The following is a 17,814-nucleotide window of genomic DNA, read 5'->3' on the forward strand; positions in this document are numbered from 1 at the left end:
TGCTTTGAGGTCTGGGTGGCTGGTAGAGATTTGATGGTGTCTGCAAGGCATTTTGTAAATGTGAACAGAATGTATAAGCAGTGGAGGAAAGGTGACCCTGATTAAGAAGTGGCAGGAAGTCGAGTAATATTGTCATCTGTGTTAGCAAGGAAAATAGAAAATGTACCTAATGAACTCATGATTTGATGAGATTTCAAGGCAAATTGTGGGTGGTACTGACTTATATGGAGATGCTCCCCCCAAACCCCATGTGTTCATAAATGAGGCTCTTGGGAGTGACTGGATCATAGGTGTGTCATACTGGAGGATGGGTGTGTGACACTAGATTAGTCCACTGATTGGCTTAGCATAAGGTGTGAGTGCCACCAACCAATAGGCTTGTAGCCTGGGTAGAATAAAAAGGGGAAGAAGAAAGAAGTCTTCTGCCTCCTGCCGGCCATGTCAGGGACTGTTTCTGCACCATACCCCTCTGCTGTACTCTCCTGCCTATGAGTTGAAGCCTCCACAAACTGTGACCTAAAATAAACTTTTCCTCCTTTAACTTGTGGGTGTCAGGTATTTTGTCCCAGCAGTGACTAAATAACTAAGACAGTATAAATAAACTGTACCAAAAGGCAGACTGCTATAGTTTTTAGAATATAAGTATAACTTTAATGTTTCTCCCATCGAAAAGTGAAATCTATTCCCTTCCACTTAAAGATAGGATGGCCACAGTGATAACAGAATGCCAGGGGGAATAGAGGGGAACAGAGTTTCCACCTGGCTCTCCATTTCTTTAGGTTCTTTGGATCCCTGAGCCATATATATCCAGATCACCTGAGGCTTCAGAGGCCTTGTGGAGAACCACAGTGAATTAGAGGTCCTCTTCTCCAGCTGTTTCAGCTCCCAATTCATTAAGCCTTCCAGAGTTTGTTGCCAGATACACAAGTGACAAAGTCTCAAGATCCCAGCCTAGTCACCATCTAATTGCAACCTCATGAAAAATTGCAAGTCATAACAACCACCTAAGTTCTTTTGAACTCTTGGCCTAGGGAAAGTATGAGAGATAATAAATTCTCATTGTTTTAAGGCACTAAATGTTAGAAGTGATTTATCTATAGCAATACATAGTCAGAACAATAGCACACCACTCACATTTTGTTCCTAGAACTCTTCAGCAACCCAGTGTAGGCACTGGTTGGCATCTTCAGGCTACTGTTTCTCACCTTTTGCCTCCATTTCCCTGACCTCTATTTGTCTCTTCACCATGTCACAGAGGATTTAAGCTGGATCCTAAATAACCTGGTACCTCTTGATTTTCTAATTTTTCTTGAGCATTCTAGTCTAGTTCACTCCATGATTCTCCCTGCCCTCATACTGCCCTGACCTCCAGTCTGGCATTTTTATGCCTCACAAAGCCACAGAAATCTCTTCTCTTCCCATCCGGGAACCCCTCTACACTGTGGGGACCATATGGGATGCCCCTGCTCATACATCAAGGCTTTATCTCCAGCTTGTGTGAGCAGCTGTCCTTCACTACCCCTTCACCCAATGGCAGTGGGCATGGTGCACCTTTAGATAAAGGAGGAAGCGTTCCATACAGATCCTTCCACCAGTTTTGGGAATGCTCATATCCATGTGCTTCAGACCCACAACCTGGGGATCAGCAGACCAGAGACAGGCTAGATCAAGAACCTCTAAAGCTCAGGGCCCAGTTAAGGCAATGCTGCTTTGACACCACCCACTGAGACTGCGGGTGAGTTCCATGTCCAGGGTTCCTTGCCCATACCTGGCAAGACTGCTAGGTTAGAGCCATTTGGTCCCCGTAAGGGAGAATCGGTAGATACTTGCTTTTAGTGGGATGGGGAATCTTCAAATATATGGTTTATCATCTTCACTGTAACTTCCTAAAACTGTTGCTTGTCTTTCGCATTTTTCATTGTGGTTAAATTTGGTTTTGTTCCATGTTCATGGCTGAAAAAAGTTATAGTTCTAACAAGGCTGGGAGGCTCGAGGTGACCCTCATAAGGACAGATAATTTCCTGAGTTAGAGTCATAAGCACAAAGGTACCTATTCACAGTCGCTATGACAGAGTTTAAATATGACACTGAAGTCATCGTAAACAGGAAAGACATTAGCTGAAGGATTAATTGTGAGACTATAGTGGCAGCATTAGCATTGCACTTCTGTGGTTCAGTCTAAGCTCCAAAGTGACCAGAGGAAGGCCCCAACTTCATCATGCACTAATACTATGACCTTTGAAAGGCAGGCTTATGTGTGGGTTTAGTCAGCTTGCCAGTGAGTTCTCCCTCTCAACCAAGCTGCCAATGGTAGTTAGAACTTCAGACAGGACCAGCATCCTCCATGGAAGGGCAGCAACATTTTAATCAAGATGCAACTGATATCTCAGAGTCAGACTAGTGGCCACAAAATGAAATGAGCAAAAATATCACAATAAACTTATGAATAAAATAAATGATACAGGATGGGAAGCAATGGAGATCCTTAAATGACACTTATAAAGCACTGTGTTAGTTCTCAATGTTGGTGGTAAGTGAAAGCATGCAGCCTCACCTGGATCTTCATTATTAACAGCAGAAAAGAAAAAAATATAGCTTGGCTTCAGTCTACTGTGAATTCTCTGGTAGACTCAGCAGATAACTGATACAAACTGAAGTACAGTTCACTGCCTCTCCTTCAGGATGTGGCTTTCCTCCAGGGCCCCAGTAAGACGAGCACATCAGGATGCATGTCAGAACTCCAACATTCATGGCAGAGGGACACAGGTTCAGTTGTGTGCACACGGCTTCACAAAAAAATGGAAAAGAACTGGGAGTCCTAGGTTTTTGTTTTGCTTTGTGAGGACGCAGGAAAGACACTTGCCAAAGATCCCCTTCTCTGTGTACTTTCTATGTGCCTAAAGCGAATTTCTCTGTACTGCAAATACTTGGGAATGCTGAGTTATGCTGGGTACAAGCAGCAGAAGTGAGATGAATAAGACCAAGTGTCCATGCTTAGGGAGGTCAGCATCTAGAGGGTCATTAGAAAGATACTACCCTAAAGAAGAGAGGGTGAGAGGTCAAGCTCTGAGGACAGACCCTGCAGAATTCCCTGAGGGATTTATTACTGAGAGGTATCTTGAATTATATCACTTAGTTTGGATAGAAAAAGCTGAAAACCCTGATTTTTTTCTAGGGGATCCTAGAATTGGCATGAATTAGCGTGACAGGAGAGCATGGCATCTCATCCTGCTTTGTGTTTGCCTCTGCTCCCCATCTGTCAGGAAAACTCGCCTGTGTCCCCAAGCCTCCTCACTCATACCCCTGGAGCCAGGGTCAAGCATCAGACCTTCTTCAGTGCCGTTTCTGTAGCTTTTACTAACATCTCGACCGCCGTCTCTCTTTACAAGGCTGTGAAGAGCGGCAATAGCATCTTACGGGTTCATCACCTGCAGGGTCCAGCTCAGCGTCTGGCACAGGGAAAGCAGGTGAACCCATGCCAGGGTGACTGCTCCCGAAGCAGAGTTCAGGCTATGCCTTTTCTTTGCTTGACAATGTAAGCAGCAGTTCAAACTTGCTGGAACCTGGATCCTAGGGTGTTCACGCCCAGCCTCATTCCTCGACTAGCCCCTCCTACCTAAACTGAGCTCCCTGATGTCTCCCCAGGTGCTTTCACGTCTCACATGTTCGTCTCCTTAGGTGTGCTTCCTTGGCCTTAGTGTGACTTTCTGTCCTCCTCATACCCATGTGCTATGTGGTAATTCATTTACCAAGTTCAGTTTGGATGCCGCTTCTTCTGTGAGGCCTTCCCAGTCACTTGCAGCTAGAAGGGACAATCTCCTTTTTTTCCCCCCTCTCCTTTTAAGTATATTTCATCTAGCCAACAGTAATTGAAAATTTACACTGGACCAAGTGCTGTTCTGGGAACCGGAGATAGATGAAAAAGATCTAAGACCCACAAAAACTTGGGAGTCTAGTGTATGGGCACAGGAGAGGTACCAAATAAAATGACAAAATGTGGAATGCAGAAACACTCAGAAGTATTTAGCTGTTATGGTCTTGATTTTATTTCCACTGCTGAGGATGCTAGACAAGTGCTCTACCACTGGGCTCTGTCCTTAGCCCCTATGCCCTGTATTTTGAGACATTATCTGTCTTTCCTACTCTGAGAGAACGACTGTTTACTACCCTTTCTCAAGCACCCAGAACACTCCTGACACATGGCAGGGACTCAGTAATTATACTTGTTTTATTTTATCTTGTACATTTAATCTGCCATATGAAGGACTCGCTCATATGAAGGACCTTCGTCATCATCTTACGGCTCCATTCTAAGCAATAATTTTCCTGCACAGTGGCTCCATCTTTTAGAGAACGTGACTTCCAACTTGGCCATGTTCATCTGCATGAAGATGGCAAGAAAGAAAAGAGTATGGGAGTTGTTACAGGGTGCCGGATAGCCCAGTAGGGGAAGTGGTGAGGTCACTTCTGTTCACATTCCACCAGTTGGAACTCAGCCATCCAGCAACATCCACCTGTGAGGGGGCTGTGCCCCAGGTCTCATCTGGGAGAAAACCACTGAGCCAGCCTCTGCCACATGATGTGAGTGATGGGAGGAGAGAATAAACCATGAACAAGGCAAGGCCAACTCACCAGGGGAGGTGGTCTTGCTCTCCCTCATGGAAGGGACGCACCTTAAGAATGAGTGGGTGTAGCCACTACAGCAGTGGAGTGAGTAGCGTAAGCTAAGGGAGAACAGGGGTAAATGCTCAGCATCCCTGGAGGCCAGAAAGTAAAATGAAAGACCGAGAGAGAGAAGCTGGCAGAAGAGGAAGGCAGGGAAGGTGAGGGTGTGGTGGAGTCTCAGTGCCACTTGACAGAGCTCTCAGGCTTCCTCTTGAAGGAAAGAAGTACCACGGAAGAGCTGGAAGCAAAACCGCAGCAGACGTGAATTGCAATTTAGATGGAGTCTTCAGGTGGAGAGGGTGGAACGGGTATTTGAGAGGGAAAAACAGCCAGGTTAGGAGCTCAGGTATCTAATCTTTTTCTCAGGATCCCTGGTGCTTTACACTCATGGCCAGTCACTGGGATCCCTTGAGGAGATTTCGGAATATATCTGAGCTACTGCTCCAACTGCTGCAGTTCTGTAGGAATGTTTATAGATAAGAGTTTTCCACGTTATGATGGTAGCCGGCCAGGTGTAGCAGTTACTGCTTTGGTGCACCATGAGCGTTAGGTGGACAAGCAGAGATGGTTCTTTGACTTCTCCCGTAAAACTAAGTAGATCCTTACATGTAACTGTAATACCATAACACATGGTGTGTACGTATACTATGCTCACATTGTTTGAAGACTCATATTTTGACCCTTTCTTAGAAAAACAACATTCCTGTTAGTTTCTTGCTTAATCAGTGTTATCTTTTAATAATTAATTTGTTTTAAACAATTAATTTTCTAAACATCTCCTAAACACCTTAAGCACTATTTTCAGGCCCAAGAACAGATTTTTAAAAAATGTTGTATACTACTATTTTCAAAATGTTGTGGGACCATTGGACAAAGGAGCAAACATTTCGAAGGGAGTTCCAGAATATTTTGCAACAGAGAATTCCTGCAAAGGGTCTAGGAATTTGCCTTCTAGGAAAATGGGAAAGGGGATTTCAGCCAGATAAAGCAAACAGTGTATGCAAAAGAACAGTGGCAGGAGAAGGGCTGGATGCTCAGGGTGGGAGGGCAGTCAGCATGGCACCGTGGAAGGCGGGCTCGTGGAGGGACGGGGAGGGAGGAAGGAGACAGAGGGGTCCGGGATGTAGTGGTCTGCTGGAAACCATTTTTCAAAGAAAGCAATACAAAAGCATAAGCAATCTGATTATGGAGTTTGTCAGTTTTGGAAGTGTAAACAGCCCCGTCTGATTTCCAGTTATCAATGATTTAGGAGCTGGCTCACAAAATGCCTGAATATTTTATAACAATCGGTTCTTGTGAATTGGTAACAGCTGGTTTCAGTATGTGACTGACTGAAGGTAAGATCCTCTAATTAAAAGAGGTGTTCTGAAAAAATGTTCCCCCTTTCTTCAGCATGGTCTGCCTCACATCGGGACAAAGCCTGTTTCTGTCCATTTGGAGTAGAGTGGGCTGTACTGAAGACTCAACAGAGTTTATTCTCTTAGCACCTACTCGTACTGCCCTTGGACACAGGCTGCTTTGGTTCTCAAACTTAAAGATCCTGGTTGTGATCTCCTAAAGGGATGGCCACCCCATCAGGAATCCATGGTGCCGTGCCCAGCAGAAACACCAAATGGTCCAGATGTCCAGGACCCTGGAATTTTCTCTGGCAATGGAAAACACCACCCTCTCTGAGGGTATGCACCTCTTCACCAAGGCTGGCCAAAGAGCACTATTTGCCAAAGGTATAGGCAGTGTGCAGTGTGGAGGCTGAAGCGCGCGCGCGTACACACACACACACACACACACACACACACACACAGGTGTGGCCCATCACATGGTGGATTAAGTGAGCTGTGGATGGGAAACAAAAAGAAATGACCAAGTTTCAAGTTCAGTTGACTCCCCACACTGCTGTGTTTTAGTGGAAGTGTCTTCTGAGTCCAAGAAATCTAAGTGCAAATCCAGTCTTCTCAGACATCATGAAGGCATCTTTGTCAAATTACGGGAACAGAATATTTTGTTAGTTGGGTTTATATTTTAAATATTTAGATATATGCTACGTGACCTTTCAGTTGTACTCCTATCCTGGGCCTTAGTTCTAATTTACCTCATTACCAGGGCTATATTCTTAACCAAGATATTCAAACCTTAGCCTCAGGTCAGTTCTTATCCACTGCATCTTATATAGGGTTTGTGAGTGAAGAATAGTTTTTCAGGTTTTTAATAGTTAAAAAAAACCATTCTGGTATGTGAAATTTACATGAAACTCAAATTTCAGTGTCCAAAAATTGTTTTTTGGAACATATCCATGCTCACCCATATATGGATCTAGTCTATTTTCATAAGAAAACAGAGCAGTATGCAAACTGAGTGAAGTAAGTCATTGTGACAGAGACTGCATGGCCTGGAAAGCCTAAAGTGTTTACTATCTGTCCCTTACAGAAGAGTCTGGCAGTGCTTGCCCTAGAGTAGTAGGCAGCAGGAAAGAGAGTCTAGAAGTTCCCACGCTGGCTGCACAGTACAATTACCTGTTGAGTTCTCACAACAGACTGGTGCCAGGCCACCACCCACAATATTTCTGAAATGAATTGGTCTGATGTGGAAATGTTCTAAAAACTTCCTGGTGATTCAAATAGGAGTCAGGGCTGAGAACCACTGGGAGGATATAAGTGTACAAAGGTCTGAATTTCCCAAATGTTTGGCAGGACAGTTGCGGGAGTTGTGCCTGCTTTTCCCAAGGACTTCAGTGGTTTTGTCTTTCTTTCGGAAAGCAAGCACCTCAGTTACCAGAGTTGGTTGAAAGAGAGAGTGAAGTCATTGTCTATCGCTGCATTATGATTCACAAAGTGCAGTCTTATTTTAACCTCTCTAAGCCCCCGAGCTGCCGGTTCAGATGTGTCCCTGGACTTCCCTGGCACCGTCTGCATCTGTCAGGCAGGAAACCTCAGGCTGTGTCACACGCACTTTTGTAGGAGCCCCCGCTGGGTCACTTCTCTGGATTCACCCCAACAGGGAACCCTCACCCCATGTTGGAAGTGTGTCCTCCATAATTATTGGTGGTCTTGCAGGGAAGGAAAAAAAGAGAGAGAGAGAGAACTCTATCAGAATCGCATTCTCCACTTGCTCAGTCGGTATCACTGGCAGAGGACGGCTTGGGGCTGTAAGGCTGCTCTGAGCTATTATTGTGGCTGGCTCTTTCTCAGCGGGAGTCACCGCAGACAATATAGCGCTCGGAGAGCACGGGGGATGAACGGTAAATAGGAGGCCCTGGATTTTTTTTAATCTTGTCAGTTTTTCCCTGATTTGTGTCCTTTATCCTAGCCCCCTCTGCTATGTAAGCTTCTCAAAGCTAATGCCCATAACGCCACCACCCACTGGTAGCAGCCGGTTGCTGGGCCACTACAGGGTTCTCAGTGCAGAGATGTACAATGCCCACCATTATTCAGCAACTGTACGTGTTAACCCAGTGGCACAAGGTTGCTCCAACACCTTCCCCTCTGGTTTCTCTTTACTCTGGGGGCCAACAGCAACCACAGGCGCGCTGCCCTCCTGACTCTTAACTGCTTGTTGCAGCTGTCACACATCACATCCGCCAAGCTACAGCTCTGGAACGGCCTCTGCTGAAAGTAAAAGGGAGTGCTGGGCAATTACAGAAGCGAGACGACGGCTGCCACCTTTACTGCCGCATTTAGAAAGGTAAAACTGTATCTCGAAGGTATTCCTTCGGCCTCTTGCGATGGATACCAGCCTTGCACCCATCCTTTATTAAGAGCTAGTGTGATTAAATCAATACACATGTTGAGCTCTAAGTCATGGATTGGCCACGGAGGCTGCTGGGCATCACCTCAGCAGTGGGCATAAAGCTGTTTGGAAGTGAAGTAGGGACATCTCACTCCTGTGAAACACCACGCCTCCCTGGTATGAGTTACCCCTTATACGTCTACCGTTTGAGTCGGTTTCCAGGGTAACTTATGGCTCCCGTGTAACTAAAAAGTGTGCATATTATCTTAGTCTCGACTGCTACGAAGCCTCCCTCTATGCCATCCCGTCCTAGAATCCAGTGGCAGCGACTGAAATGCATCTGCCTTCTGCAGTCGCCTCAGCGCTGCAGGGGATACAGGAACAGCCGGTGAGCGATGCACAAGTGGTGGCTCTCACAGGCTGCCGTGGAGCAGAATAGGCCTGGGCTGGAACCCTCACTTAAGTTTGTGGGGATGTGACTTTGTGAAGGGCTTACAATGGGAAATCACAAGTTGGAGAGAGGAGCAAGGGAAGGAGAAGCAGCTGCTCCTGGAGGGGAGGGTTCTGCCCAGGGGAAAGCCAGGGTTGCTGGATCTTCTTAACCTGGAATGTGAGCTTGTAAGCACTTTCCAATCATCAGTAGCCTGCCCACGACTTGATGACTGTTCTTGGTAGGAATCTTATTCACAACCGGTCCAATCATGGGGCTTTGTTTGGGACTATGACAGCTCCCATAAGAAGGTGATGATGGCAAAGGGACCCATCTGCTAAGCTGGCACTGTCCATCAAACGTGGGCTCCCAACATGCCCTGCCCTTCAGGTGGTGGGTGCCCCAGGATGGTGTGTGGGGAAGTAGCCTCAGCTTAGTAAAGAACAGTAAAGCTTCTGCAGAACATTGCACTGAAGCTTTGATCTGTATTCAGAAGAGGGTAAGCTACTCACCTCACCTTAGGATACAATATACATGGAGAGAGGCCAATAAAACATAAATAAGTTGCCACGAAACAAAACCAAATGTACGCCAGATATATCTGAGATGGGTAGAGCATGTGGCGACTATCAGCAAGGAGACAGAACTTCTTTTGCGAGTCCCTACCTACCTAAATTTAGCATATCAAATCGAGGAAAAGGGAGGACTTACAAAACTCCTGTAACTCATTCCTTCCCTCAGACTGTATAGTCTGTTCTTTCATTCTTTAAGAAAGCCTGGGTCAGAATTTTCAGGCCGTTTCTCTGATAGGGTATATGGTCTTATTGGGCATTCATGCAAAAGATGTACCAAGATGAATGAAGATTCTGCTATACTTTATTCCATATCATGTTACAGGAAAACAATAGTGACAGCTGACAGACCATTACATCCTTCATAATACAGACGAATTACAATTGGTAACAAATATGCAACATGTATTATTCCATTCTCCTTACTGGGTGTCATTTTGAAGTACAATAGTTTTTGAATGATGCTAGCACATTTCTTAGGTGCTGTCCCCATTAGGAAGTGCACATTTCAGTGCATCATACAAAGGAGAGAGAGGGGAGAGGGAGGAAGAGAGAGAGAGAGAGAGAGAGAGAGAGAGAGAGAGAGAGAGAGAGAGAGATCCACTGCCAAGCAGAGATGGAGATTTTCTATGTGCCTCTAAAATATGCCCTTGAAGCTGTGGGAAGAGGAATAATAGTAAATTGCTTATTTGAGATTTAAAATTTTTGTTGTTTTGGTGTATAAGAAAACTGCAAGGCAGGGACATACAGTTTTCTCTGCCTATAAGCCAGTAAAGGAGATGGAAGTTCTGCACAATTCTGCAGCACATTCCTGTGAATAGGGGCAGGCGATAACCTACCCCAGTATGTACAGCCTAAACATCCTCTTATATAGCAAAAGCTACCAACCCCGTAATAGTCACAGATGAGTATGTTATATGGACGCATACCTAGGGTACTGATCACCCTGGCTGTCATAAACACACCGAGGAAAGGATACCAAGAGGCCTTGCTTCCTCTGCAAGCCTGAGGGTCCCTTAGAAACTTTTCTACCTGTTTCTGGGAGGCAGAAAGAGCTCCACACCCTTCTGACTTGGAAGGCAGCATCCCCTACGCCTGCCCCTGCCTTACACTCTCTACTTTTTGCTGAGCACCGCAAACACATTGGCCTAATGTCCTGTATATTTACCTACCTTCAAGAAAACAAAAGTCCTAAATCTCCTCTCAGAGTACTACGTGCACAGATATAGTATGAATACAATCACTGTGCTAAAGTATCTGTACTGTTCTTTCTGGCTGCCTGAATTCAAGCTATTCCTTCATATAAAAATAATCTCCCAAAACATTCCAGTGCTTTCTCAAAAGTATAATAAATCTGTTAATGAACACAGTCTGTATTGATTTTCACGACAGCCCTCTGAGAGGGCAGGAGAGGAAAGTAGGGGAGGGAGAATGTGGCTACAAATGGGAGAGGAAAAGAGAGACAAACCAAACTTTGAATTTGCAGCTCGAATGGCAAGGAAAACTGTGTAGCCTTCTGAGAGGCATGTCTCTGGATCAAGGCAGAGTCTCTCCTGCTGAGTGGTAGTAAGCTTTACTTCCTAAGAGAAGTTGTCCATGGCAAGGCATAGATCTCTAATCACCCCACATTCCTAATTGAAGCCTTTCAGCATTAAATATTTTCAAATTTTCAAGTTAGAAATTTATTAAATAGTAAGATTGAATCATCAAGCTCTCAATTTAAACTTAGTGAAATACAAAGATTATGCTTTTCTCCCAAATGAATAATTCCAAACCAATCACAGGGAAGGCTGCTTTTGATTATGTGTAAAGTTTTTTTCCCCATGTTTACTTTAAGAAATCCTAATGTAAGACACTTTAAATCAAAATAACTCTGAAGAGTTCTAATGGGTTGGAATGTATGAAAGAGGAATGAAAAGTATTTCTAGGTAGCAAATAGTAAGCATTCTTAGCTGTGTGTCTTTTGCTATCTTTAAAATCGATCAGGAAGTAATGCCTTGCTTGGTATTTAGCATGAGTGCTGAATATGGATAGGACGGTTATGATCTTGCCATGATTCACTAACCCTGCTCCAGGGACAGTACCAGCAGAAATTGAGGAATTCAGGGTTTACTTCATAGGTATATTGGGTTTGACTATAGAAAAACTTTTCCCTCACCCCACTCTCAGAAAGCCCTTGTCAAAATGGGTCATACTTCCTAGCCTTGAGCCTAAAACAGTGTGATACATTTCAAACTTGCAATCTCTTCTAATAGGAAAAAGTAAAACAATGTGTACAAAGATATAACCACGAGAATTTCTGTCCTGGGGAGCTAAGTTCATGCTGTAAATGAAGATTCCTAACTGCTCCTTGACCTCAGTATTTCTGGGACTCAGCAGCGAGGGTACCCTACAGGAGCCAGCACCAGGCAGCTCCTCTCTACGCTGAAGCACTAGGCATCTCCGATCAGCTTCATGCTCCAAGGTGCCTCAACTTCTTAAATGGGAAGCTGGGCTTTTCTCTTTTCCCCGTTTGCATCTTTACAGCAAGATTCCTCCACTGTTTGTAAAACCTGCATGTGAACAGTTATTCCAGGGGACTGTTGAAGTCAAGTACCGAACTGTGCCTTCCAGTCAGTCTGGAATGTTGTTTAAAGATGTAATTCCAGAATGCTTTGCTGTCACCAAGCAAACTTCTAAGTCTGGGTGACTCTGTAATTTGCTTTTTTGAGCACTAATCAGCCAAGACTGCTTTCAGGGCTCATACAGAAATACAGTCTCTTTCATCCACATTTTAAACATTCTATTCTTCACTCTTCTCCATTTAGAACATACAAAATGTAACAGAGTAGATAGAAAAAAAAAAAGATGATGACAAGATCCAGATCACACATAAAAAAGTTATCTCAGTTTCCAGAGGTTGGAAAAACAAGCAAGTAGTACCTGTCCACATACTTTCGGCTGGGTACTTGTTTCTTTACTTCCAACCTGCTCAAAAAACAGTTGTGCTATGTGGCTTGAAAATGCTAAGCAGATCCTGGTATCTTCTATAAATATGTGTTGATTTCCAAGAAAAAAAAAACACTTTTGCAAATGTCCTTAAAGATGAGTGACAGGTAGGACCCATACTTTGGGACCAGGCTGTGGTCAGAGAACAGCGATTTACTTTAGTGAAAAACATCCTTCCTAGTGGTTGGAAAATGTGTGCTGCTCTCAAAGAAAACACACATTGTTTTATGCCACTGTGTGGCTTTCAAGTAAAGACATTACTGAAGAAGTGTGAACACCAAATGTGTTGTCTTAATGTATTTAAGACATGGCTGGTGAAAGCATTAAAACCTTACAGAGACGCTGTGCTGCAGAGGGAAATCAAACAAAATCAAACACAAAAGACTGAAAAGAATACATGCCATGTATCAGTAAGCAAAGCTTAATCTTCACGTAGTTCTTGGAAATCACAAGGTATCCAAATGCGTGCAAGGTTTTAAATAAATTGCAGAGAAAACGGTCTTGCCAGCCTCAATTTTCTTGTAAGTGAAATCCACCACAGGGAGCAAAAAGAAACTGATCCATGATTCCCTTTGCATTGTTGGCCACTTCATTAATTTTTTTTCTTCCCAGAATGATGACAATTTAATCCTGGAAGGAGGAAAAGAGAAAATTGTTATATATGAAAAACTTACATCAACTTCCCTGAATTACATTAGACATCGAAATTGGTCAGGCCGAAGTGAGCTCACTGGTGTTCTCCACACCACTCCAAGCATGTCTCTTTGAGGTAGAGGAGTTACCTTAATCAAAAACAACTCTTCTAATATGATAAACAAATTTTCCAACGGCATTTTCTTTCTTTCAGATAATTTAAGTCCATGAATTCAAATAATCTCATGTCCTCTTATATTATTTAGAGAAAAAGAAACAGCACATTTTCTTCCTCAAATCATTAGTAGTAATATTCATCTTATTTAAATGCCTGTAGCCTCCTATTACAGACCATTAAAAAGATGCCTCAGAGGGCTGGGGATTTAGCTCAGTGGTGCCACTGGCAACCTCACAAGCACAAGGTTCTGATTTTGATCTCTGGTACCAAAAAAAAAAAGAAGATGTATTAGTGCATTCACTTTTTATGAGCACGGAATAGAAAAATGGATCACAACCATACTTTAAAAAACAGCTGCCTGTAACACCTTGGTTTCTTATTATCAGTTACTTTAGTCTCCTCAGAATAAAAATCGGCCAGTATAACTGGAATTGGCAGGCCCTTTCCAACATCCTGCACAGCACTGTACACTTCCAGTGATGTCTCTTTAAAATGTGGTAACTACTTAACAGGTGGATGATTCAAGAAGAAAGAAGGAATGTTCCTTCTGCATGTCTCTGCCTTTCTTCTTAGCCCTTAAGTCTCTTCACTTAACCTCTAGGACGGGAAGAGGACGTCTGGCCAGGCAACATATGGGACTTCCGGGTTAAAGTCCTGAGGCTGAAGGAGTTGATCCACACATCCTCGAACCCATTCATCAACTAAGTTTAGAAGCTTGTTCTTACTCGTTACAGCAAGGCCAGGCCTGCTTGTCTACATTCACAGGGCCATATTGTTATCCTCCCGACACAGAGGAAACCTTGGAGAGAATCTGTTAGCCCAGGTTCTGGCCTTTTTTCTTTGGAGACTTCACAGTGAAGCTGTCCTGCGGTCACCTCCCACAGGCTGTAGAACCAAGCATATCACCCCACGTGGCAGTGACCTAGCAAAATCTTGACCAAAAATTTCTACTCTGATAAACAAGAGTAATCAAAATACATGGTGAATGTTTAAATACAAAAATTTATTACAGTAAAACATACGGTGCGATGAGTTCCCCTCAGAATGCTCCCCCTTGTATGGAACACACTGATGCCATCATTCTGGCCATTTTCTGAAGTAGTGCTGAAGTCTTCTTTCATGAAGGTCCTTACGAGGTGTGATAAAAACACAGTGAGTGCTGCTGCCAAGGGCCATCCCACGGGAAGGCAGCCTTGTTGGAATATTAGACATGTCCTCATCCACTTTATTCAGCACACCTGTCACCAGGCAACTTCTGCCTCTCCTCCAAAAACCGAAATGACCATAAAGCGCAGATGCTTTGAATCAGGGAGCCATGCAGCTAAAAATACAGCAGTAGGATTCCAGCACTGTTTCAGAAAGTGGTAAGAACCATTGGACAAGGGTGTTTGATATGAGGAGAGTATTCTGAGGGGCATTAACAACAATGTGTCTTTTACTGCGATACATTTTTAAAAACTGTTTAACATTCACTGTATTTTTTGTTTACATCAGGCAGATTTGTAAACCATTAAAAAAATTGCATCTTCCCTACACTTTATTCCTCTCTTCCACTTACTAGGATGCTTTCTTCAGAATGTTTACCTTCTATTTGCTTTTTAAAATTGAGATTAAATCCATATAACATGAAATTAACAATTTTCAAAGTGTTTAATTTAGGGGCATTTAGTGCATTCCATACTGTTGCAGAGCCACCATCTTCAGTTCCAAAGCATTTTCATCATCCTCCGAGGAGATCTGTGCTCCTTAGGTTGTCATTCTTCATACTTCCTTTGCCCCAACTCCAGGCAACTACTCATCATCTTTCTGGTTTCTTTTTTTGGTGCCAGGGATCGAACTCGGGGCCTTGAGCTTGCCAGGCAGGCGGTGGCACCATTGAGCTAAATCCCAGCCCATCATTCTTTTTCTATGGACTCACCTACTGTGGTTTTTCCATATAAATGGAGTCATACAATATATGACCTGTTGCATCTGGTTGCTTTCATTTAGCATGATGCTTTTGAAGTTCATGCATGTTGTAGTATGTAACATTATTGTATATGGCAGGATATTGTATTTTATCCATTCATTAATGTGTGCTTGGGCTCTGTCACCTTTGGGATTGTGAATGTGCTGTAGTGAACATTCATGTACAAGTATTTTTCCAATATGTGTTTCCAATTCTTTTGGATATATAGGAGTGGAATTTCTGGCTCTTAGGACAATTCTCCATTTAATTTTTGAATAACTGTTCTACAGTGGCTGCACCATTTGATATTTCTGCCAGCAGTGTAGAAGTGTTCCTGTTTCTCCACATCCTTGTCAGCACTTGCTGTTTTGTTATTTTTCCTGTTGCCTTTTTTTTTTTTTTTTTTTTTTTTTTTTTTTTTTTTGGTGCTGAGGATTGAACTCAGGACCTTGCGCTTACAAGGTGAGTGGCAGCACCACTGAGCTAAATCCTCAGCATCCCCCTGCTTGCTTTTAAATTATAGACATGGTAGTGTGGTGATTTGATTTCATTTCCCAATGGTTAGTGATAGTGGACATCTTTTCCTAGGTTTAGTTGCCATATGAATATCTTTTGTAGAGAAATATTTCAAAAGTGGGTTGTCTTTTTATTGTTCAGTTGTAGTTCTTTATGCATTCTGGAGATTAATCCCTTATCTCAGATATATGATCCACAAATATTTTTTCTTATTCCACGGATAGACTTTTCATTCTGTTTAGCGCGTCCTTTGATGCACAGAAATTGAATGAAGTATAATTTAAACATTTTTTTCTTTCGTTGCTTATACTTTTGGTACAAATCTATTGTGAAATCCAAGGTTATAAAGATCATAAGTCTTAAAATTTTAGCCATTACATTTAGATCTTTGGTCCATTTTGAGTTAATTTTTGTACATGGTAAGAGGTAGTGATAACCTGCTGTTTTTGACAGCTGTCTGTCCTCAGTAACTAGGCCAAGGGTAAGTAAAGTACTTATAGGTTTCCGGGAGAGGCCTGGGGAGGGGTGGATGCCACACATCAGCGCTTGCATAGCATCTCAATCACATTTGTCCACAGTCATCAGCCAATCTCCAAACCAACTACCGACCTTGGGATTTTTATTAACTAGATGATAAAAATGTCCTTTTTACCCATGTAAGATCCCAGGCATGGCTATCCCAGTCAAGGATGCTATGGGGTTTTCTTGGCATCTTCTTGCCTAGGCATGGAGTTCCTATGACTACATGCAAATGATAGTCCTTGGTTGGCTTTCCTCCCCTCTATCTCTTTAATCAACAGAATGGAGACCTAGCACCCAAGCTGAGTTCCTGAACTAGGGACTTTATTTAGTTCTCCTACGCCACTTTGTCTCAGGAAGCAAGTCAGGGTGCAGGTAGTATTATTATGTTCTATACTAAGCTTGCTTTGGTTGACCAATGTGTCCCCTTGAGGAGAACTTAGGTTGGCTTCAAGTAATAAGTAATTCTTGAATGAACAGGAAGAGGAAAAGGTAGGCCCTGAGAACTTGAGAGTGGAAACAGCCTCAGATTATGGCACAGTGAATGAGGGCAAACCATGTGCCTGTTCTCTCACTTGTTGCTGGAATGGCTGATACAAAGCTGTTATCTCAGCAACAACACTGTGCTGGGGACGGAGCAGGTCACCCACAGATATACCACTAGCCATGAATGATGGGTAGGGTTAACTCCTTTCTGCAGGCAAAACATTTAAAAAAATATTTCGTGATATTCTAATTGAAAGGAAAGATTTAATTTCTAGTATATTTGATTTCATATAACAATAGGCTATGTTGTCACCATAGTCAACAGCATGTTATTACCCTGGTGGGTTCATCTAAGACTCTTTTAGTCATGGATGGGTGTTTACCCTTCCCTTTGCACTGATTCTCTGAGTTTACTCTAGGAGAATCATATGCACCTAACTTAAGGTGTAAGAATAACTGGATAATAAGGGATGATACCCAACAAGAGTAATTGGACAATAAATAGTGAAGGCAGCCATTATGATAAATCCATTACTTAGGTTTAGATTTTGAAGTTCAGTGGTAGAAGCCAACAGAAAGCAAACATGGGCGATGCCAATGACAGGAAGAGCTCCACCTCTGGGAGGTAACTCTGACCAGCCCATGTGGTGTCCCCACCCTGCCTCCTGCTCTTCACCAGAGCAAAGGACATCCCTTCCCCTGCCTTGAGCAGCATCAGTTTCGATTTTTTTTTTTAAAAGGGCATATAAAGATGGTCAGTTTATTGGTAGAAAAAATTAAACTCTAAATATACTCATGCATTTGAAGGGTGGGGTTTAGACAGAAGTTAAGAAGGTATACTTCTATCATAGGGAAGTAAGCTACAGTAAATCTTTCCCTTACATTTGATTGATAAAATGTATTGCATGTATATTACAAATGAACAGTGAATGTGGATTACAAGCTCAAAATGTGCACATCTGCTCATAGGTATATAAATCGTTAAGATTAATGGGTGTTTTCAGCTTTTACAATACTCTTTCTCGAGAAATGAACTGTTTTAAACAAGAAATTGGTTTCAATTGATAAAATCCTTATTCAGAAATATCTACATAGAGCTTCTCGGCTATAAATATTAATTAATCGGATCACTGATACCCATAATGCAACTTTGTTC

At 43.0% G+C, this 17,814-nt stretch overlaps 1 protein-coding gene across 4 annotated transcripts in view; it reads right to left on the reverse strand.

The window, feature by feature from the left end:
* Positions 1–9,688: 9,688 nt before the first annotated feature.
* Positions 9,689–17,814, reverse strand: part of Cdk14 (cyclin dependent kinase 14) — a 556,731-nt gene continuing 548,605 nt past the window's right edge. For all 4 annotated transcript variants that reach the window (XM_010609534.1, XM_033758509.1, XM_033758507.1 and 1 more), the window contains exon 14: positions 9,689–13,008. The gene's annotated coding sequence lies outside the window, so the exon portion shown is untranslated. The remainder of the gene's footprint in view (positions 13,009–17,814) is intronic.

This window comes from Fukomys damarensis, unplaced genomic scaffold (assembly GCF_012274545.1).
Source record: "Fukomys damarensis isolate Sample0158 unplaced genomic scaffold, DMR_v1.0_HiC HiC_scaffold_4, whole genome shotgun sequence".
Lineage (NCBI taxonomy): Eukaryota > Metazoa > Chordata > Mammalia > Rodentia > Bathyergidae > Fukomys > Fukomys damarensis.